We start from the raw sequence: 23,209 nt of genomic DNA, 5'->3' as shown, positions 1-23,209 counted from the left end.
CACTGAGGTTGGCTCATTGCCATGGTGATGGTCGGCTAGTTCCAGGGCGATGAGGTGTAATTTACCCAGCATTTCCTGTCTGATACACTGCACCCTAATGAGTAAGAGACCTGCTTTTATAGCAGAGTGTTTGTTAACCAGGCACAGCAGGGGAGTGTGTGTGTGTGTGTGTGTGCCTGTCTCTAAGTGTGTGTGTGTGTTTCTCTATGCCATTCTGCCTTAACATGTTTGTTTAGGCGCATGTACACCTATAGGTGGGACTATCTGTATTAATGCATGGGTCCACGCTGAGGCCACATGGCTGCAGTTCTTGGTCTAACCCCTCGGTGTCAGTATTGACAGTGTGCTTTGTAATGAGACAGAGAGAGAGAGAGCAGCCTGTGATGTTTGTTCTTGTACAAAATGAAGTTTTTATCTCACAAATTTCCCTCATTAAGAAGTCCGAGTGAGGAAATCGAACTGTGTCCGCATGACAAAGTAGTTCTGCACAGAAAAAGCATTTTTTTTTCCCCCGCCCGTCTTGTGAGAGACATCTTGACACCAAAACAAAGCAGCATTAGTAAATTTACAGTAAGCTAAGTTAAGCAGTCATTTTTGTTGATTACATTTAATGCTCAAAGATGACGTGCTGTGTCCATTTGATATCCAGCTCATTGTTTGGGTCTTATCAGGTTTGTGAGACACGTGGACATGGGCACGTTTTTGATCTGTCAACTTTGACATTTTACAGGCTTGAGGATCAGTGGCTAACTTGGTATTCACCAGCTGCAGCACTGCTGATGTATGAAGTTTTTAAATGATTTTTAGTGGCCCAGTGTACGTACAATATTCAAGATGAGCAGCCGGGCTCTTGTAACAATAAGGCTAGATTTCCCAGGCTGGACCTTGACGTGAGGGAGATTTTATTTCTGATGTTCCTGTATCAGACCTATAAATACTGTAGTGTTTCAGTCCTGCAAAGTGGGTTATCTTTTGTGATATTCCTAAAGATCTTGTGCTATAACTCTCTAAGAAAACTAAAGCGGAGAATCCTGATTTATCTGTGCACATGCTTATTTGTGTTGCCGTGTTTAGAAGCGACTCTCTAACTTCTCATCACATCACTGGCACAAGTCGCAGACAGGCAGCCTCCTGTTAAGCACTGTACTTCATTAGAACCAGGTTTCAGAGGTACCACACACATTCAAACAGCAGGGCCATCTCCTCGGCATCAAAGGAGGTTTTATACAAAGGGTTGTCTCTGTGTCTGTCTTCCCATCAGTGTCCGCTAATGATGCATGCCGCACACGTTTTTAACATTGACACCCTCCGCTCCCTATCACTCATTCACACTCTCGGTCTTCTCCTCCATTTCTCTCCCTCTCTCTCTCTCTCTGCCATTCGTGGTGTTTGTTTGGCTGCTGGGTTTTGTTTGTTTATTGTTTCCAGATGGCAGACGCAGACTTCATTTGTGTGGCTTTCAAGTTCCCAGAGAGCTTTTTACTGCCTTGGCTCAAGCGCTTATCCTGTTTCCTCTCGCCGGGCTTTATGATGGGCCCTTTATAAGTAGCAACTGGAAACAACTGTCACTACCAGTCTGCGTCGGGGAAAGAGGAAAGAAGGCCCAGAGAAAGTGTCGATTTTGATTTCATCTGAACATCTTCATTAGAGACAGACAAAGCAGATGAGGACGATGTTTCTTCTCTTCCCCGTCTTCGTGATCGTGTTCACCGCTCCCAACTTGGACTGCATCATCAGCAGTCCCACAGAGAAATCAGGCACAACGTCCAAAACAAGTTTTGTTTTGTTTTGTTGACATGACGGTTAGGCAGCGTGCTCACAGTATTTTTTTAATATCTTTTTTTCAGGACCTTGCTGAGTGTAGTCTGGGCATCATTAAGCGCTGTGACATCACTTATTTACAGGAACCCAGGAGGGCGACTTTCCCAGTAAATGTGGGGGAGGACCACTGCATGTCTTTACTCATCGGATGCGGTTTTAAGACGGAGCAGTAATCAAAGCTCTCAGCTATATAAAAACCCACCCCTTCTCCTTAAGGAGGCCTTTTTCTCCTGGCTGCTGCTGAATGAGTGATTACCCTGGCATTCCAACCTGCCTAATCCCATTTTTAGCAGTGATTTAACACAGAGTAGCAGCGGCTGAGGCACTGCATTCACTGACCTCCCCCCAAACAATTCACTGGTAGCAAATGTCAACCTGTTTGGCTTCATATTTATGTAACATTTACAAATAAGTCGGCAGAGCCAGACACTTGTTCTCATGTGAGGTCTCCAGCTGTGTCGCTGTCCCACTTTTCCACGCGTTGAAAGTCAGCATGTGTCTCAGATCCCCGATCATCTATCAGGGTCCGCGGTGAATGCAAAGACAAGAGGTGCCGTATACGTTTGGAACGGCGGCTCGATCATCCTGCTAACCCGCCCATGACCCAGCACAAGGGGATCCGAGCTGAAGTGTGAGGAGATCCGACTTTAATGTTCGCGTAATCAGTGGTGTTTGTGTTTTACCACCAGTGAGCGCCTGGCTGGCCGGCTAATCTCATCAGGGTCTGGGCTCTGGTGCCGGGGTGAGAGAGAGGACAGCCTAGCATGACCCATATCTCCGTGCCAGGATGGCTACAACACTCCCGACTCGACTGTGCACTTCCATCAGAGTTTACTACGCGGCCCTCGGCCAGGGTGCTTACTACTGAACTGTCTGGCACAACAAGATAATGCCTGTGCTAATGCCCTCGAAGGACACAGCCACTCTCACTAAGGAGAGTCTGCTCTTTTTCATCCTGCCAGACCGTTTGCAACTACATAATCAGATCGTGAAGTAATAAGACAGAGTATAGACCGGGTTTGCATTGCAACAGTAGTAATATTCTCTCTCCGGTGCGTGTACGGACGAGGGTTGGACAGAATGAGCGTCGTCACAAGGAAATGGAGAGCGTGAGATAGAAGCAGGAGGTTACTCACGGACAAATTTGATCAAATATTATGATTTTCTTGTGTTTCCTTCAGAGAATACTCGCCTCACGTGCATCTCTTCTCATTTTCTTATAAAAACCTCTGCCTGAGCTTTTTAAACTTAGATTTCACTGTTTTTCTTCCACGTGAACGCATGATGGCATGTGCTGACTCACGACCGGCCAGTAAAAAGTGCAACGATGTGTGCGGTGACATCATTAGCAAACCCTTTTTTTTTTTAAATAATCCAATCCAGTGCGACACCGTCATTGACTGCAGCTTGAAAAATGATTATAGAGTTAGATCAACATCTGATTGTGTCAGTCAAGTCAGATTTTATGTCCAAATGCATCATGGTTACTCAAGAGTGAGTTCATTTTCTGTTAGGTTGTGTAAAAAGGGCTTGTTGAAATACCCTTCGTTACACACACTGTTGTTTTAGTGAACTGACACCAGTACACTCACTCTGCTGCGCCCATGGGAGGTCAGAAACCTGCTCAGTCCTCTCCCTTAACCCAGCATCCTACCTCTGCACACACACACTTACACACACACAGGAAACAAATCAGCAGCCGGCTGTTTGATGGTCTAATTTAAACCAGTGGATATTTTTGAGCCATTTCAATCCCCCGATGTCCGTGCATGTGTGTGCGTGCGGACACAGGGGCATAATAAAGGAAGTTCCCTTTATGTGAGGGATGGATAGTTTTCCTATTTTGCTGTTAAGATGTATTCTAAATATTTAGTTTTCCATTTTGCAACAAGGCTAGTCATTGATATGGATGCCAGGAATGGCTGCACCGCCCTTTTGTGAGTACCTCCTCGATCCGCGGTTCACATTTACCGATGTTTCATCTGCCTCGCCGGGCTCCAAGTAAAGCACACACAGCCAGTATCTATTCACAACCCAGCTCAGATCCAGCCCTGTCCTGAAAACATAAAAGAGAACGTGGCCTCTAGTGTATGACTTCTTACGGTTCACCTCATGGTAAGACGCGCACGCTCTGTTTAGGTTCCTGGATTTTTTTAGATTGTAATATCTGTGTTCAGGAGAACCGCTTATTAAACTATCGGATCCAGTTTTGCACAAAGTTTGATCAGCCTTTCGTTTGCAATAATAATGAATGCAGGGTACTCAGACATCCGCGTGGGAACACATGTTCAAATCAAACAAAGCGTTTAAAAGAGTTATAATTCTCACGTAAGCCTAATTATCACCTAATAGCTGATGTGGCAACAAACAAGTAATTATTATCTCTCTTGCTTCCATTAGCCAGACTCATGAATGTAATAAACACTGGGTGTTAAATGCTTGTAGATTTCATTTGATTTGAGCTTCAGAATTAAGAGCTATCATTTGCTGCTACTGTATTTCAGCTTCTGTGCGTACGATGCCTGCATGATACAACACACGAGCAATTATCAGACAATGAAATGTTTATGAACACGCATTGTCGTGTCCTCAGGCTGTAAATGCCATTAGCTATTCATCAAACACACACACACACACAAGGTTCTTAAGACTAAAGATGTGTCAACCTCATGACTGCTTCATTTGTTTAGCCAACAGCCAGCTACATAAGCTTATTAAATCAATAGATTAAAAACATGCCTGGCTGTGATGTTAAAGAGCTGAATTCAGACATGCACACACAAACACAAGCAGCATGCGAAGTTGGGCTCGTCTTTGATGTATCCTGATTGACAAAGAGACTCCCTCCTATCGAAGGATTACAAATAAACACCAATGGAAAAAGACGGATCCACAAAAGGTGGCCTGTTTGTTCGAAATGAAGGCTGTTCTGAATTAGCAGTCTGTGTTTCTGCTTTGGATCTAAACGTACCACATGACGCTTTGTCCTTTTTTTTTCTTGTCTTTTTTAAAGATGTCCTACCAGTTTTAGCTCGCCATGACAAGAGTTTAGTGTTTGCCATCACCATGAAAAGTGGGCCGTGCACTGAATCGGACAGCAGCACAGGCCAGACCACAAGCAAATTGGCATGCCTTTTAGTCCCATCTTCGATGATGCGGTACTTCCTCAGGCTTTGTCTCCAGTTTGGGGCACAGCTGTCAGACTAGGTGCTATCCACGCTCCCCTCCCAAAAACCTCAGGCCACGCGCCGCTGCACCCCAAACACTAAATAGGAGCATTAGACACACCATGTTAAGGGCTGCTGGTGTTTGAGCTGTGGCTGTGGGTGCGTGTCTTGTCCCATGGCCAGAGACATGCGCATTATCGCAAACACACACTCACAGCTGCACACCACGGTGCAAAAGTTATCCTCTGCTCGGCACCCTCCTATAAGACAATAGATTTATTCTTTTGTGCTTAAATGTCCCATTGTCCTATTGCTGACTTCTGTTTTGTCTGTCGGCCGTTGACCCCGCTCTCTGCTTTTAGTTTCCCCTCCGCCTCGCTACAGACCTGCACCGTGAAAATACCCACAAGGCCTATTTACCCATATGTAGTGTTGCAGTTTTTGATTATGCGCCACCAGCATCACACCTCAGCAGGGTATATCCAAACATGAAAATTAATTCACAGCTAAATGCTGCTATATGCAGTCCGAGAGGGGAGAGGAGAGGAAAAAATCAAACACAGGTTTACACTAGTGAACAGCCCCAGAATTAAAGAAAGAGAGCCTAAAGGCAGGCAGAGAGGGCAGCGTTCATTAATGTGCAAAGCAAACAACACGCGCACACGTACGCGCACACATAGACGCAATGGTCAATTTCAATAGAGGAAAGGGCCCCTTTGATTGCAGGGAATTTCAATGGGCATAAAAAAAAATTGACCTAAATAAAATAGATGTAAAATATTCCTGCAGCTGCTTAAAAATCGAGTTAATGGAAAAAGAAGAATAAAATCAGCATAATGAGCTGTAATTGTAAACAGAGCTGAACACTCACAGGAGAGCTACATTGATTAGTCTGAAATGAGAAAGTTTGCTTCAAGCTGCTCACTGTGTTTAAAAATAAATAAATAATACAAACTTGTTACCTTTTATAAAACTTAGATGTTGTTCACCAAGTTTTCTTCTTTCTCTAACTATGTTAAATCATAGAGTGTTCTTAGTTGTAAATATATATATAATCTTACTAAAGGTAAGTGTTTCAGCTGCAGCTATAGCGTCTTTTTCTGTTATGAACTTTAGCATGAAAGTACTTGGGCATGACTTTGTCTCAGAGCAATGCAAATGGAATTGCCCCCCGATGGTTTGGAATGCACCCAGCTGGCCTTTAAAAGGTGATAATTGGAAAATACAGGATGAAGCCACAGTCAAAGTGGGGACCTTGTGTTAGACGGAGTTAGCCTTAGCGAAGGATGGAGGAGAGTTGTAGGAAGAAGAAAACACGGAGAGAGGAAAAATATCAAAATGCATTCATTTTTAATTTAAATCTAAAAGTTTTCACTTTGTATTTTGATTCCATCGTGCACCAAATATAAAGCGAACGCAAGCTGCGTAACTTAGATCTGGAGCTGCTGACAAATTTAACACTTTAGCTTTTTTTATATGGTAAAAGTAAAGATAAAAACAGTTCCTTCGACTAATTTAAATACAATGTCGACAGTATTCAGTGTAATAAGATCGTACTGGTATAATTTGTGCATGATTTTAATATCACAAAATCAACCAGGATTGTACACAATAGAAGTGTGCCTGACTCCAGTGGTTACTGGTGGTAGCGGATGGTATTATTTATTAATATACTGTAGGTTCCCTTTAAAACGTGCTTGCTATGATTGACAGGCTTCATTCGGCCCATTAACCGAAGAGGTGGAAGAGGCAGGACTGGCTGTAGCTGAAACCTGTGGGTGACGTGATGCATACGCCATTCATTCTTTATGCTGGCAGTTTACTCCTTCAATGACGTAATGGAAAACACAACTTTTATCTGTTTCATCTGTTTACAGTGCAGCAGCCAAGCAACCTGTGGTGTTTCCATAGCCAGACCTTTCTCCATGCTTCGTTTGAGTGTTGTGACAGTGTAGTGGAGAAAAGTCTGGCTGATGCGTAGACTGTGTAAAACATGGACATGGTCTCTGTGATGTCACCCATAGAAAATGATCATCAAAGCTGTCAAAGTGGCTTTTAATGATGCATTTAAAACTACAGACACAAATCCACATAGGTTTAATTGCTGAAAAAATGCTGGTCTGACTGATCGACACGTGAGCTTATGACTAAATGCTCTGATTGGAAACGTCTGCACGATTCACTGAGGAAATGCTGACATGCACGTCGCTCCAAATTCATAAAATCTGACACAGCATTCCTTTACGTCTCGGGAAGGAAGTGTAGTGGGGAGGTCAGGAGGCCTATACAGGAGCTCTTCCCTTTACAAGGCAACATTCAAAGCATTTTTTTTTCCACTCCTCCTCGTGCTAGCCTAACCTAGTGTAAGCCTGTGCATCCGGTCTCCATTACTGTGTTCTCTTCCGAGAGAATGTGACAGTGATAAGGCTCTTTTGAAGTCCAGCTTTACTACACGACCTCTGGAGAAGGGACAAAGCCAGCGGCCAGCTGCTGAAGCCGGGGGACAAATCTTAGTCGGTTATCTTTTACTTTTCTGAGCTTTTAGTTTTTAGTCCAACGTTTTTATGTTCTGGATATCTTTACCACATGATTCAGGATCTCTATCGCTCATGTTCTTCTTTCTGACACGACCACATAAACACGGATCGATTAAAACATTTCAAAAGAACGTTTGATCATTAGGCTACACTCCAGTCAAAACAGGTAGCAGCTTGTCATGGCCTGTGTCAGTCAGCAGACATTTCCAGCAACAATATGCCAACACCCATTCTGCACTTTGTTCAGGAAACCTTTTTACTAACTCCAAGTGGAATCTTCTTAATGACTTCCTGTACCTGATGCCTACTATTGCTATCTGGTACCAGCACATGACCTGTTTGACTGTAATCCTAAACCCTTTGACCTTGACTCTGCATTTCTGTTGTTTTCATGAATCGCCACAAGAATAACGTCAATGCCGACGCGCTCCCAGCAGCTTGGTGCCCTGACTTTAGTACGAGGGAGTGAACCCTAGTTCGACCTGCGTTTGATTCTTCATGCACGCTTCAGTCACAGATACTCAGAGTATATAGACTATAGAGTTACTTTAGGCTTTCATAAGTAGATCATTATGCAACTGGCTGAAATGGCTCATCCATGGGTCTGTTGTGTGGGTTTTCTTTTATCTTGGACTCAGAAACAAGTGTTTGTTTGTCAAATTTAAAGATTTGGGGCCTTTTATTTTCAGAATACGGCAAACATGGAATATAACTATGTTTTCATGCATGTATAATCACCTGAAAATAAGAATAAAAACGTATTCTTTTTATATCTACAGAGGGTGCGGGTCCTCTTCCATGGAGGCCAGCATGTTGAAACGCCACGTTTCTACAGTATCCCAGAACAGACAAACTAAAAAGTGACTCTAGACCGGGTCCTTAAGGTGTTGTTTCTCCTTTACAATAAAAAGGAGAGGGTGATGTGAGGACGTTGCAGTACAGCAATTAGACCACTAGATGCAACTAAATTCTACACACTGCACCTTTTTTAAGTTTATGTGGCGAGCTAAAAGAGGCAGGCGCTGCTTACCCTGATATATGCTGTCTTGTGCAGGACATGTTTTCTGAATCTCTACAGCTGAGGTGAATTGGCATAACCCATAAGCCTGAAAGGGCTACAATACAATGAGACTCGGGCTTCGATTGACAAGCACCAACATGTTGCAGTGTAGATTAACTAAAGATGGGACATTTTCCCTTATAAAACGTGCTTTAGCTCAACTGTTTTGATGAAGAGCAGACTTTATGGCTGATTTTAATAACATTTTGATATAACGTATTGTTGTAGCTCCAGAATATTCCAATAATCCTGTAGTCGGGTTAATTCAGTAATATCAAAACTGCAGAGTTCCACATTCAGGTTTTCCAAAATCTCTGCAGAAGTATGGATAAAATAAAGTCATCTCTTTAAATGCTAATCTGTCCTATTCGGGGACATTATGTACCTTTTACCTCCTTCACACTTGGGAAAATGCTGTGTTTGATAAAGCGAAATGATCTGCAATGACTTTACCTTGAAAGGATGAAAAGTACTCGCCCTACATCACTGATCGACATTAGCAGTCAGCTCTAGTCCATCATTTATCTCCTCCTTGTCTCAATGGCACCAACATCCTGTGACCAGACACTGATTGAGTCTGACCTCCACGTTCTGGGTTTACTAGTGTAAAGAGGACTTTATACTCTTGTTGTAGCATCTGTAGTGACAGAGTAACAACAGACAGCCACAATATATTTGATGCCTTCACTTGTGATTTCAGTCTGGTCCAGGAATGTATTGGTGCCAAACGAGCTGAAAACGTGACGTTAAGTTTCCATGATCCTCCCAGTAAGGGAAGGAAGGGGCACTGGTTATTGCCCACCCCAACCCACACACCACACCCTTAATGGAGGAATAGGCCAAGGTAGGGTCCCGCTCTTTCCGTCTCACTTTCCACATTGTGGTCGGGTCGGTGTTTGTTTCATCTGTAATACACCATCATTAGGTTTGCTACATCAGCTGTCAAAGACAATATAACACCCCCCAGTTCACCATTAGACTAACATTCGTCAGTGTTGACATTTTAACCTGATACTCTAATATTGGTTTACATGAAGACAAAAGACTGGGATCTGAAATAGCCTGTGTAGATGTCAGTTAGCATATCCAGCTTATTATTAATAAATGAGTTTGCTTCCCTGTAAATGAGTTGTTGGTATGACAACAGGAACACCTCTGCAAAATACCTGATTGAATACTTAATAACACATTTATGATAGTTTGTGGGAGGATTGTGACGTACAATGAACTTGTTGCTATAGTTTGTGGTATTGTTGTACTGAATTGTGACAAGTGAAATAATAGGATTCTTCTCAACACACATGTTCAAGCATCTTTGGAATAGAGAAGAGTAACATTCATGGCCAAGAGGCCTAGAGCATTGCACTGTTGTATTTCTGTGGTTGGTATCTTGGACTAAAGTAGCCCAGACATTCTCGTGGCCCAGGTTTGGAGATAGGTCATGGATTCATTCACATCAGTTGCAAACTGATGGGGAAAGTTTTGGTATGCCTGTTTTTTTGCATTACATTGCACAAGTTTTTTTTTTAAATGTCCAGTCCTGGTAGTAACATTTTGACTGGTTGGTTGGATTTCTCCTCCAGCAGGTTGGAGTGTTCTTAACCCAACCGTAACACCTCACTAGTCCACTTCGACTCATCCAAGACCCTCCGGTTGTCATTTGGAAGCTGTAGACTGCCCAAGACTCAGTTTGTCTGAAATATGCATTGACTTGCCAATTTACTACAATCAGATGTGACATGTTGCCAAATGTGTGCTTATTCAAAGGTTCCTCCCCAAACCTTCGACTGTTGGTTGGATCCGTCTAAAATTTGGTCCAACAAATCATCTTTTTTTAAGATTTCATATCAACTTTCTGTCAGATCTCATGTTGATTTAATATAATCTACTATATTTGTAACATAGTTTTTATGTTATATTTGTAACAACGATGTCGATGGCCCTGTGTTATACGAGAACACCATAAAACGAAGGCGGTGTTTGTAGGCCTCTTGCACTTTCATGGGGGCTCACTGACTCATCAGTGTGGCTGTGCTGCGGTGAAAGCCGGTACAAGAATTCTCTCCATGTGGTGCACAACACCCGCAGCACGCAGAGCCCTGACAATCCCAGCTTCCTATTTGCATCACAGCTTTTGCTACAGGAAATGTGTTGTTGATTTTAATGATGCGGCTGTGTTGTTGTGGAGACGTTTTTCTGTATTTCTTTCCAATGTGTTTGACTTAACGGGAGCCATAGTAACGAAGTTAGATGTGGGTTTTAAATTTGGGTACAATGAACTTTACACAGGTTAATGATTTAACTACTGTTGTCAGGCCACTGTTGTGGCATCGACTAAAGCACAAACATGCAGTACGCGTTCGTAACATTGTATTTTCTGGAGAATGCAGAATATGTAGGCATACTTCAATCATGTAAGGCCCCTGGACCGACTAGAAGGGCTTTCAGCTTACAATCCTTTTTATGTGGGGTGTGGGGAGGGGCTGTGGGCTGCTACGGTAGGGGGGTTGTGGCCTATATAATACTTCCATGGTTTTGGCAGTCAGATTTTCAAGAAACTTCCTGGTGTGTCAGGATCAATCGGGCCTAAGCCAGTCTTAATTAAAGGCTTGGGGCTGGGCAGAAGTCGAGGGCAAAAGGCATCCCTGTTGGTTGAAAGAATGGAGCGTCTGTCATTACAACACTATAGGGAGCATCAGCTTTATTACTTAAAATTCCTCTTTTAAAAAGTCTTACCGTTCGATGATGACACATTGACATGGTTTATCTGTGTTTTTATTTATTTTTCTCAGTAGAAACAAGCAGCACCGTGGTAGTAATTAAAGTCAGATCTTGATTTGTTTTGTGGTCATTTCATTCACACCAAAGAAGACGTGAATTGCTCAGTAACTGTTGCATTATTAGCCCACATTTTATGCATTCAGGGGCACTTCCATTCATTTATTGTGAAGAGGCAGGGTTGATCTCGAGCACTTGACCATGAAAAAAAAGAAAAAGAGTAATGCTCACTCTTTTGTGAGAAATATCCATTCAGCTCTACTCTTATGTAAAAATCTTTGAGATATAAAAAGGGTTCTTGCAGTACACCGACTTGAAGCCTTTACTTTTGTATAGTCACTTCAGCTCGCTGCTTGTTGAACAGTACAACAATGGTACCAGGGTTTTAGAAACTGTAAATGTTGGTTTTCAATGGTCTTGGCTACTCGAGCAGTTGTTTCCCCAAGTTTGAAACAAATGCAGATTTTAAAGCAGGTGCAGTTTTCATTTTCAACCACTTGGGGGCACAGGCAACTTACAGGGAAGAGACGAGGAGCTATGAGCCAGGGTGTGAATGGTGTGTGTGTGTGTGTGGGGGGGGCTTCATTAATTAAATGGAATATGATCCAAAAGACTGTGTGCTCGCTCATGACACAAAATGTCCCACAAGAGAGGAAATAAGACAAATGCCACAGATGTCCATTTTTTTTCTCTCTCCCGTTTTTCTGTGGTTTGTCGTTTCCCTCCAAATCTAAACGTCAGACAGACCAGCGCCTTTAGTATGTTTTGGTCTCCTGAGTGGATCTTTGCAGCACACCCATCTGTCAGACTTTTTTTTTTTTTACCGAGGTCCGAGGAGGGGGTGGCGTGTTTGTGTCTGGGCTCGGATGGGGTGGGGGCAAGAGATCAGACGCAGTACATATCACATCGTAGGCCAAATCTCCTAATAGTCTGATGTACCATCTGATCTACTGTCCTGGTCATATCCATATCCAGGGCTCACTCAGGCACACCCAGATTGTCCCGTCCAAGTGCGAGTTGAAAGACTTGAAAGTTTTTGTAGCTTGCCCGTCTAGTCCGTTTCTTTCTTTCTCTACTTCAGACTCAACAAACGCATCTACTTTATCGTTTATCACCCCTCCTTCATTCTCATCCACCCTATCTTCCCATTAATTAATAAGACCCTTGACACCTGTAGAGTCGACCAGGCATCGTCTCCTCTGCTTCAACTCCTTGTTGAGTCGATTTATGCGCAAGTGAAAGCGTGCTCAAATATTTATATATTCTTTTTAATATTGCATTCTGTTTAGATGCTCTCCCATGACGGTCAGCAGTTGTTTTACCTATGTGTTTTTTTTTTTTAAATAATTAAGTTTGACATCCTGCAGAAGCATCATCTGATATGTAAATGTGAGTCTGTTCCACTCCTGAGCAGCGAGAAGTGTTCTCACCTGCAGAACTAATACTGTTAATGCATTCATATCATGGAAGGTTATGTAACTGTGCTAGCTGAGATGGAAAGTGCAGCCACCTTGCCAGTCTTAATGCATTCAAGCTCCACAGTGTCAGATGGCCCCAGTGATCCAGGGGGCTCAAGATGGCAATGCTGTTTTACAGTCCGGATATGTGTGTGTGTGTGTGTGTGCTGCAGTGTTTGTTAGATTGTGTGTATCCATATGGTTCGGTGGCGACACATCGAATTACTCTGGCTTTGTGCCAAATGTATGTAACCGGTATAGATTTGTGTCTTGATGATGGACCCTTCCCAACCATCTGTGTGCTTTTTATTGGAGAGCTTATATCCAAGGAGGCTTATTTAGGGTCATGTGACTTCATCTATGGTCATACATGTGGTCAACGTCTGTGTCAAGCAGCCAGAATAGGTGGGCGGGAAAGCTTGGTAAACCCATGACCGAGTATCAAGGGAAGATAGTCCCACTCCCAGCTTTGTCATTGGTTGAGAAGGCTGCTTAAAAGTGAACACCAATCAATCCTCACTTGCTCGCTGCCTCTCTCTCTCTCTTTCTCCCTCAGCTGCCATTACAGACAGACCCGGTGACATGAGTTGTGGAGAAAGCTCCCGACCTCTCCTCCGCCTCTTTTCTTCCACGCGCTGCAATCCTGACACTGAAAACCGCCCCTCAGAGAACAAGTGTCAGCCTCAGAATAGAGCGTGCAGTCGCCCACCCCCCCCCTCCTCCTCTGGATAACATGTTAGAGAGTGCTAATGTTGATGGAGGTGACAATTAACTATACAATGATCACAGTGATTGTGTTTGTGCCGCCGCCGCCGCCGCCTCACTAAAGAGATAAGAGACTGATCTCGACACGACTGGGAGTGGGCACATAAAGGGACAGTTAGTGAACATAGTGTAAGCTTGCCTACCAGATGTTCTGCAAGCTTTCCGTGCTGCATATTTGACTTGCTAATATCAGCAGCCTATTTATAGTTCATGCCGACGCTTTGAAAGCCTAATAGAGGCCTCGTCGTTATATATGGTGGGTGATGATCACGGATCATATGCATGAGATGAATCTCTTGAATCTTGTTTACAAAGTGAAAACGTTAACCCGAGAACGGGCTGAACTTCTCGTGGGGAAACACCACGACATGTGTGCACGTTCACTGTTTCTACTGATGACTTCTCTGCCATGCACCTGCGGCTGACTCTGGGGAAAAACAGGGGAAATGTTTTGGGAGACACAAAAAAACCTGAGATATTGACCACCTCTCAGCCCCCACTGTCAGGTTGTGAAACGGCCCGAAGATATTTGCATGAAATAAATGAGAATCTCTCTCACGTCCAGCCCTCTCTCACGTCCAGCCCCTGCCACGGCCAAAGGTTTACTGTCGCAGATGCACGCTCCATCTGGCCCTGCTCCCCTCATCTCCAGTCTTTAACCGTTCACTACACCGTTGTGGTTTGCCTGTGATCACGGGCTCTGATTTATCTTTTAACTCAAGCATCTTGTGTTCACTGTAGCAGGGCTTATACTCCTATTCATTAGGGCGGTGTGTGTGTGTGTGTAGCAGGATACAAAAGTGAAAGAGCTGTCACAGTGTCCCCTAAGTGAGTCATACCTCTTTGTTTGTCCTGCTTTGGATTTCGGGGAATACAGGGTTGAAGGGGGTCAAGTGGTCCTCTATCCTGTGCAAACATGGACATGGTGACAGCCGTTGGGACAACAAACCTCCACGAGAACCAGGCTGTCCTGCCAACATTCTCCCCGCCTCTCCGCTACAAGCACGACCCCCTCCGCTCCCCACCTCCCTCACCACCTCAGCCCAGGGCTGTGATCCTGCATAGCCGGCATAATGAAGCCATATAAGCCTGTTATTTGCTGCTTTATGGCTTGTTTTATGAAGGTGAGCTGACAAGCAGCTCCCAGAATGGTTCCTGTCACTTTAACAGACAGCATTACCAAGAGAAAAGGAGCGCTGGGGAGGGAGGGAAGGGCAGGCAGGAGAATGGGCCGGGGCCTTTATGTTAGCCCTGCCAGGGCTTTGATGGGTAGAGGTCTGGCTGCAGGCTATCACTGGTACATTTTACGTCTTCCGCCTTTTGTCAGGGTGACATTATTGACGTTTGACCTATGTTCTTATTCCCACCTCCTCTTCACTAATCAATTACCACATCGATCCATTAATCAGACAGGGTGATGGCCAGTGAAAGGGCCCGTGGGTATGTGTGAAGAATTGTGGGATAGGCCTCGGGCTATCGTGGAGGAGGGCCTTCACCTGTAGAGTGCACTGTTCAGCATTTGTGTCACAACAAGTAGTCCTATCCCGAACTTTAAAGGCATCTGTAGGTTCTTCATTCACAGCTTCTCCATATGCATTGCATGGAAAAATGATTTATTAATGTGAGCAAGATGAAGCCGATTTCTAAAACATCTTTTCACACAAATTCCTCCCCTGGGTGCGATGGGACGTCTTGGATTTCAAATGAAGTCTAGCCGTCTATTTAAGGTGTCACACAAACACACACAGCTCTGCGTGTGCTTCCTCATATTAAAAAAAACTATATTTATTTCTTACAATGGCAAATGAATAAAAAAAAAACGCAGTTGTTCCCAGCCTAGCAGCCAACAGGGTGAAAATCAGCAGGAAGTGTTCTTATTAACGAAGAGTTATTTTCCTATGACTTATGAAACGTTGGCTCGCGTGTCATTACGCAGTGTCCCTTAAAACAAGGATGCTTTTTGAATGAGGGCAAACATGTTTTTGTCAGTCTGACTGTTTCCATGGAGGTTCGGCAGTAGCATAATTGTGTTCAGGACACAAACAGCAAACAGATCAGACACACAGACAGCCAACAGATCAAAACGGAAGCTGCGGGAGCGGAACCCACCACGCTTTGATTAGGTTTGGTTTTGGTTTGGGTTTGGTGTGCACAGACTAAAGCCGTCGCCCCACCCCGTCTCTGCGTTTGCCAAGTTGTTTGCCAAAACAGGGAAAGATTTGGGAAAGAAAGTTAGAGAGAGAAAAGCTGTGGGCTGTTATCGCCCCCCGCCCTCAACCACAGGCTGGCCAGCCGACAGTCACCCAGCTCTTGTGGGTTTAGTGAATTGAGAAGACACTTCTTGTGTGGATTTTTCAATTCTTCAACATGTCATTTGGCCGGGAGTGCTATTGTCCCCTGCCCCTTTTCTCCCCGCTCCTTCTGCCGAGACGAGTCGTGTCATCCCCTCGTGATCAGCACTTTTGTTGCCTTTGTTTTTGGCCCTACCTCAGAAGTCCATCTTGTCTTTTATGTCCCTGCCTTTCATGCATAAGGGAACAGTTGTGGCCTGTTGTGGGGCTGTTCCACTGCATTTCCACCAGTGGGGTTTCCTTTCATTCTCTTCAAAGTACTACAATGGGGCTCTGAAGGCCTGAATGGCCAATGCAGAGTGCACAATCCTACAGAGCCCGCTCATTTTGTTTTGCCAGAGTCAATAAAAATGCTAAGTTAAAAGCTAACCCCCTTATGTCCTCCTCGAATAGAGCGACTTGCTTGACCTTTTTAAGCTCCCCTCTCAATTAACTTTTAATGATAAATTCATTGATTTTTTTCTTCCCCCCCTTTCTTTTTACTGTCATCTAAAATGTATTGTTCTGCACAAATTTAATGCTGCATTTTATTATTTCTGTTTTTAATGTTATCTGTATTCAGCCTGAGCTGTACTAGGATGGATTTTTAGTGAGTTGGACAGACAATTATCATCAAAACTTTTGCAAATCATCGCTCTGATGTCCTTTTTTTTTTTTACATTCTGACTGTTCCCTGTCCTGAGAACTAGATGAAGACATCTCCATTCTCCTAAGGAGGAGTGGGGTTTAACTAGTTTTATGTTGAGGGATGAGGAAAAAGGAAAGAAAAAAGTCTGCTGTCGTCTCTGGGCATTACGGCACAGGCCTTGCATAAAAGCATTGTGCGCCGATTTGTGAGCTGGGAGAAAGCCGGGGACTTTGGGAAAGGATTACAGGTAGGGAGACATTGGCTGCTGAAGATAACCGCCATGACTTCATCCTCATTGTGTAGATTAAGGCATAAAACCCAAAGTAATGAGACCGGAAAGGGGGGGAGAAGACAAGGATGGGAGGAGGAGTAAGGGGTATTGTTGATGGTGAGAGACATTGTCACTGGAATTAGCTTTTTAAAGCGAGAAGAGGAAGACGTGGGTGCAGTGATGATATAATCTGAGGAAGTGAGAATTTAAAAAAGAGAGTTAAATGGCTGCAGACTCGGCGTAAATCATGATCTCTTCTGCGTGTAAGAGCAGGGTATTGTATTTTCATGAACAGCATGTTGTTGCCGCTGAGGGTAGCAACGTGTTCTTAACTGCTCAGAGCAAATTGATAAATCAGTTGTTGGTTTGGTAACACCTAATACCTCCAGTACAGTCAATTTTTGAACATCATGAACAAAATGTAAGGTCCAGTATGCTTTTTGTCTGAGGGCCCAAAGTATACTCTTGCCAACCCCCAGCTGATCTAATCTGGAGGGGAACGGATTGCTCATCCTGAGCTCCAAATTGCTGGAGGGCAAGCAAAGAAAGCAGGGGGGCAGAAAAAGAGGGGAGGGGAAGAAAAGTGGAAGAAAAGTGTTTGATTCTTTCCTTTCCATGTCTTTGGTGTCTCTGGTTAATTTTTCAGCATTTCTCTGCCATCCAGTTGTGTCTTCAGACCTGAGGCGGTGTGAAAACACACACACACACATATACAACATCATGCTGGGAGGACGGTGTGTGGGGAATGCTTCAGCTCCCTTTTTTTTTTTTTTTAAGAATGAAAAACAAAGTGTCAGACAGGCAGGTGGACGTGAAGCTAGGTAAATATTGATGACTTCTTGACCATTTTATTTCCCACCCACGGACAAGCTTTCTGCAGATGGGAGAGCCTGTTTATGCTTCAGGAACATCGATTTCCTCCTCCCTCGCCTTTTTATTCATCTTTATTTTCGCCAAATTTAATCTGGAATCTTAAGCACCACAGACCTCAAAATGTAGTTTGCATATTAAGGAGTAGCTGATTATCGTGGGGTAGAAACACAGATCTTTAATTTTGTGCATTTTAGACACAGCTTCTGCCTGCACCACCATGCTGGAGATAATTGTGGAAATCTACATATTGAGAGGGAGGCTGTCGTCAGGGTCTGTTTTGGAGTGGGCCTCTTGTTATCTGCTATAATTCATGTGGTAGGATGAATATTACCACCTGAATTAGGCTATTATGCTGCCAGGTGGAGGCCAGTAGAGTTACAGGAAATGGAGATCATCACGTCATGATAATGAAGCAATTACTACAGGCTATTCATAATGCAATATTGACTACCAGACCGCAGTCAACACTGGCCAGATATTATGTCATAGATCTTATGTCAAGATGAATGTTTATTAAGATCTAATATGCTGTTCCTTCCTGTTTCTAGAAGACAGAGTGCGGTACACTGCAGCTCAAGAGGCCTCGTCTTTGGTAGTTAGTTAGTCATGTTATTTATTGTCTCAGACAAGTGCCTGACACCAGAGGCTTCGTTTCTAGAACCAATCGGAAATTGGTATTTTGCTATAAATTCTTGTCCTTTTTTAAAACCTCATAACAAATAATAAAACATGAAATGGATATTTTCAATCTCAGCTGATTCTTATAACAAACAAAACTCAGGGAGATCATTAAACTTTCCTGTTCTTCTGTTATGTGTTATGTTAACGTACCATAACTGTACCGTAACACGGGTCTTCTCATTTTAAAGTCTGTTTCACGTAATGTTCTGCGACGCACTTGTTGTAGATGCAACAATTTGTGCTGGGAATCATGAAAATACCACTGGAATTTATTGAATTATACAAAATAACAATTTAAATTTGGTTAACCAAGGGACGTCCCAACAAACTACATTGTTTGTAACGGCCATCCAGATCAACAGATTCTGATCTGATGTCGCCATAACTGTTACAAAACCACTATAATTCCAGTAAATAAATCCTGATGATATGACAACTCTCTGGTTAAGGTTTGGCTGGTTTGAGGACCAAACATAACTTGGTTGCGGGAAGATCAGGGTTTGTGTTTGTGTTACGTCCTTGGTTTAGGTTGGAACAATTTCAGAAACCATTGGCTATTGTCTGACAATGGTTTCGAGTCATTACGAGGGCAGCTAGAGGCCTTTATCATTTGATTTTAAACAAATCTCGCTCTTGGATGTTTGTTTGAAATGATTGTGATACTGTTGTTTTTTCTTGGAGGGACAGTCTCAAAATGTCCCAGTTAAAGATCTTTGCATTGAGCTGCTGTTCAGGCACATTCAAAGTCTGGATCATCTCACTTGCCACATGCCTGATGTTTGGAGGTTCAGGTCCCGTGTTGCTGTTGCTGATGTTACAGACAGTGTTGACGTGAAATCTCAGGTCCTCACCTAGTTTGACATTTCTTAGTGATATGTCGTTCCCCATTTCCTTGAGAAATATTGCTGCACCTGTCTGGATTACATGACAGGGGGATTTCAGAGATAAGAAGATAAAACATGGGATGGGAACAGTGACAGTTGTCTGAGAGTGGTGAAGACGTGTACTTCAAGGCTACGAGGTTCAAGGTGGATGTATTGTAGTTATACATTTAACAGTGAGTGTCAGATCATCGGAGGATGTTCTGTTGGACTGAAGATCAGTTGATACTTCTATATTGGTGAACTGCTTTGTCCAAGACACACTCTGGTGTTGTTGTATCTACATAAAATATGCTGCTCAGCCATCCTGGAGAAGTTCCGTATACTGTAGAGGATAGAAAGCCTGAAAGTTTATAAAGCTGTTAATGATAATTACATGTTCTGTTGGTGAATAAAGAGATTTTACTAAAGTTATTTGTGTGGAACCTGTTGACAAACTAGAATGATATCAAACTAACAAGTACAATATTAGATGAAAACCTAATGTTATTGTTGTTTCAACTTAAATTTATTACCTTAAAAGTACAAATAAGTTTGTATGTTAAAAGGACAAATAAAAATATATAGCACAAAACACATAATTAAAGTCAATGTTTCATTTTTCAGCAGGTCCAAATATGACATACTGTGTGCTGTCGGGTCTGCAGAACTAATGTACGTACCTCTGGAAGGCCCATGTCTCGTCTGTAACGCGGCTTACCACCCTCTTACCACATTCCTCCTCCCCCTTTAGTGCCATTGGGCCTGGGTCTATACAGCTACCTCTCTGCTAATGAGAACCAGTCCCATCCAGCACCATATAAACCCACTAACACACACTTACCTCTGATCTCAGACCAGTAAACATAGTCACTGTGGCCAGGTCCCACCACTTTACAGCTGCTAATTTAGCCACACAGCCCAGTGTTATCATAACCTTTCATGTAAAAGAAAAGAGGGGAGAGGAAAAGAAATTGGTAACGTAGGTGCATATGGTACTTTGGGGACTGTTAAATATATAGAACACAAGTATATCGTGGTCTAATAATGGGAAAATGTCCACCAGATGTGGAAACGTATAAATAAAAATACCCGCGTGTAGTATATTGAAGTGATGTGTGCATTTGATGGCTTATATCCTTACTGGTTACAGCTCTGCTTGAATCCATCTGTGATGTTTACGGCTGCCTGATGTTACAAGCACATCCTTTTGAGTTTTTTATGGGAAAACTAAACTGACTGTCATACAGCGCCGGGACAAACCATTTAAAAGTACATCAATTAAATAAAAATTGCACACAAACTGCTCAGACCTGAAGCTGCCGTTATTGGTATCTTAATTGATTTAGGTGTACACTGTGTTGTTGAGAGTAAACCTTCTCTTTGTTCTTTGTCCACACAATCTTGGGAACAACTGAGAACAGAAAGATCTAAGGTTTCCACTTTTTGAACTGTACATTTGTGTGTTCAGTGGAACGCGTGACTTTAACATCACCGTGGATCCAAAGTGATAAACTGCTTCCATTTGACTCTTTTCAGTCACTCGGGTATAATGGATAAAAGGGAAGAAATGTCTTTTAAAACCTGGTAGGACTTGTGGGCTTTGTACAGAAAGTAAAAGCTGTTGACACAGTGGGAGGGAAAAAGGCACCATGGCTCACCGGTAGTTTACAGTTCATTAGAGCAGTAGTACATCATAAAGGCGAGACCACCTTTCATAGAGGATGGCATTATGTTTGTTCAAAGTCTCAACGTTTGGGATCTATGTAATTACAAAGCCTGATGGAGCTGGTCCTGATGTTACATGTGAGCAGAAGCTCACTTCATGTACAGCTTCACGACCTTTCCTTTTCATTTGGAAAAATACCTTTTTATCTTTGGTTTTCTTGAGATATGAATGTCATTCTCTCAATGAATGTTGTTATTCCGAGATGGCGGGATAATTTTCTCATGAACTCAAGATAACAAAACTTTGTTTTCTTGATGATAACGACATAATTAATACAAGATCTCAAAGAAAAGAGCAGGAGTGTATCGATCAGTGCGTCAGATCCATTTATCAGACTTCAGGTCGGCACGGCGTGATGGAAATCTCACGTCTTTCACATTTGATCTCGGACTAATTATGTCGTTATCTCAAGAAAATTATCTTGTTTTTTTCAGGATAACATTTTGTTATTTCGAGATAATGACATAAATATCTCTAATCAAACTAACTCGTTAGAAATAAAACGTATGACCTCTTAGGGTTTCCAAATTACTCCTCAGATATTTTCAGAATTAAACAAATGTGTCATTTTTTAAGCAGAAATGCCAAAGATTATTTGTTCCAGCATCTCAAATGTGACAGTTGGCCGCTGTTCTTCGTCGCATGTGACGGTAAATTGGATATGTTTGCATTGAGGAACGTTGGTTGGACAAAACAAGACATTTGTTGGATTCTGGGAAATTATACCAGGCAGTTTTCTGTAAGTTTTCATGTAAATTGCAGTCCTACTTAAGCCTTGTTCCTGCATCCTGTTTGCCTGCCTGCATATAATCCTTTCAGACATTTGCTTTATTCCTTTCTTACTCCTTAGTTACCAATTTACTGTAAAAAAAAAAAAAATGCTGATTTTGGTCTGTTATTGACCTCTGCTTCTAGTGTCGTTTCTCGAGCCAACATCAAGGCAGCTCCACTCCCTTTCCCCCGTTCTCAGTTTTCTTCCTTCATAATGAAACCTACTCTTAAATACAGCCACCGTCTTTTTGCACTTCACTTATAATATATTTGCCTTTTAAGTGGGCACTTAGTATTGCTTTTTAACATTCCCCCCTGAGCAGTATGCACAGAATAGACTGATTTCATTTAGGTCTCAACAGCCCACTCTTGCCCCCTACCACTCAGCACTCCCACCTCCGCCCTCTTACCCACTATTTTCCTGTCTAATTTTGCTGTATTATTTTTTTTTCTCCCTTCTCAATTTGAGCCCTGCAGCCCTTTTGTCTCTTAAATAACTGCTCCACCTACTTTCATTCGTCCACAATTTGCATGCTAGTGTGCATTAGTCCTCACTTTGCCAACCTTTGCCATATTTCCTCCTCAAGCCTTTTTGTTGATTGTGTCTCTAGATGTCAAATAAGACTCCATGTACCTGGAAGCAACCTGAATTGGTTTTAAACCGCCGGCTACAACCGCAGCGTCTCAGTGCAGATTAGGCCTGATTGAGACTGGAGGGCATGAGAAGGCGTAGTTGACAGGATTAAGTGGCTATTGAAGTGACTTTAGTTCCTTCTTTTAGAGAGCAAACAAGAATGGAGAATGATTCAGCCCCTTCTTTCAGCAGTAAGAGTTTCTCCCTCTCTGTCTCTTGTCTTCCTTAGAAGAACCAAGAAGAAAAACACAAATCTGATCCCTTGAACGGCTTCTGATACAAAGCGCAGGAAGATGTTTCTCGCTGCAATTAGATATATCTGATCCTAAACATGATTTATTACGCGTCTATCCAATGATAGGTAGATGGGGGAGGGGTTACAAGCCAGTATTACTCTATACTTGTGACTTTGGGTGAGAATCCTTGACACGTTTGAGTGCGTATGTAGAGGTGGGAGATCATGGTGTCTCATCGGTTGGCAATAATTGATATTTTTCAGTAGTTTAAGCTGGAAAACATTAATGTCTTGACTCAGACAAATATTACTCTATATCCTTACGTCCACCAATAGGCTTGGGTCTGCTTGAGGTTTCTGCCTGTTTTTAAAAGGACATTGTTCCTCGCCACCGCTGCCTGGTGCTTGCTCATGGTGGAATTGTTGGGATAATATTATGAAGAGTACAGTTTAGACCTCAGATTACTTTTGTTATGGTTTGGCTCTTTGCATTGAATAGGCACATTAAAGCACCGGCAATTTCTTAAATGTTTTTTTCACATAGATGTGCACATCTTATTTACCTTTTTTCCTGAAAACTTCAGTAAAAAG

General features: G+C 42.8%; 1 protein-coding gene across 1 annotated transcript in view; it reads left to right on the top strand.

Moving 5' to 3' along the window:
- clybl (citrate lyase beta like) overlaps positions 1–23,209 on the top strand; it is a 56,510-nt gene that overhangs the window by 9,315 nt on the left and 23,986 nt on the right. The window lies entirely within an intron of this gene.

The sequence above is a fragment of the Larimichthys crocea genome, chromosome XVIII (genome assembly GCF_000972845.2).
Source record: "Larimichthys crocea isolate SSNF chromosome XVIII, L_crocea_2.0, whole genome shotgun sequence".
NCBI lineage: Eukaryota > Metazoa > Chordata > Actinopteri > Sciaenidae > Larimichthys > Larimichthys crocea.
This window is presented reverse-complemented; position numbering and strand designations above follow the sequence as displayed.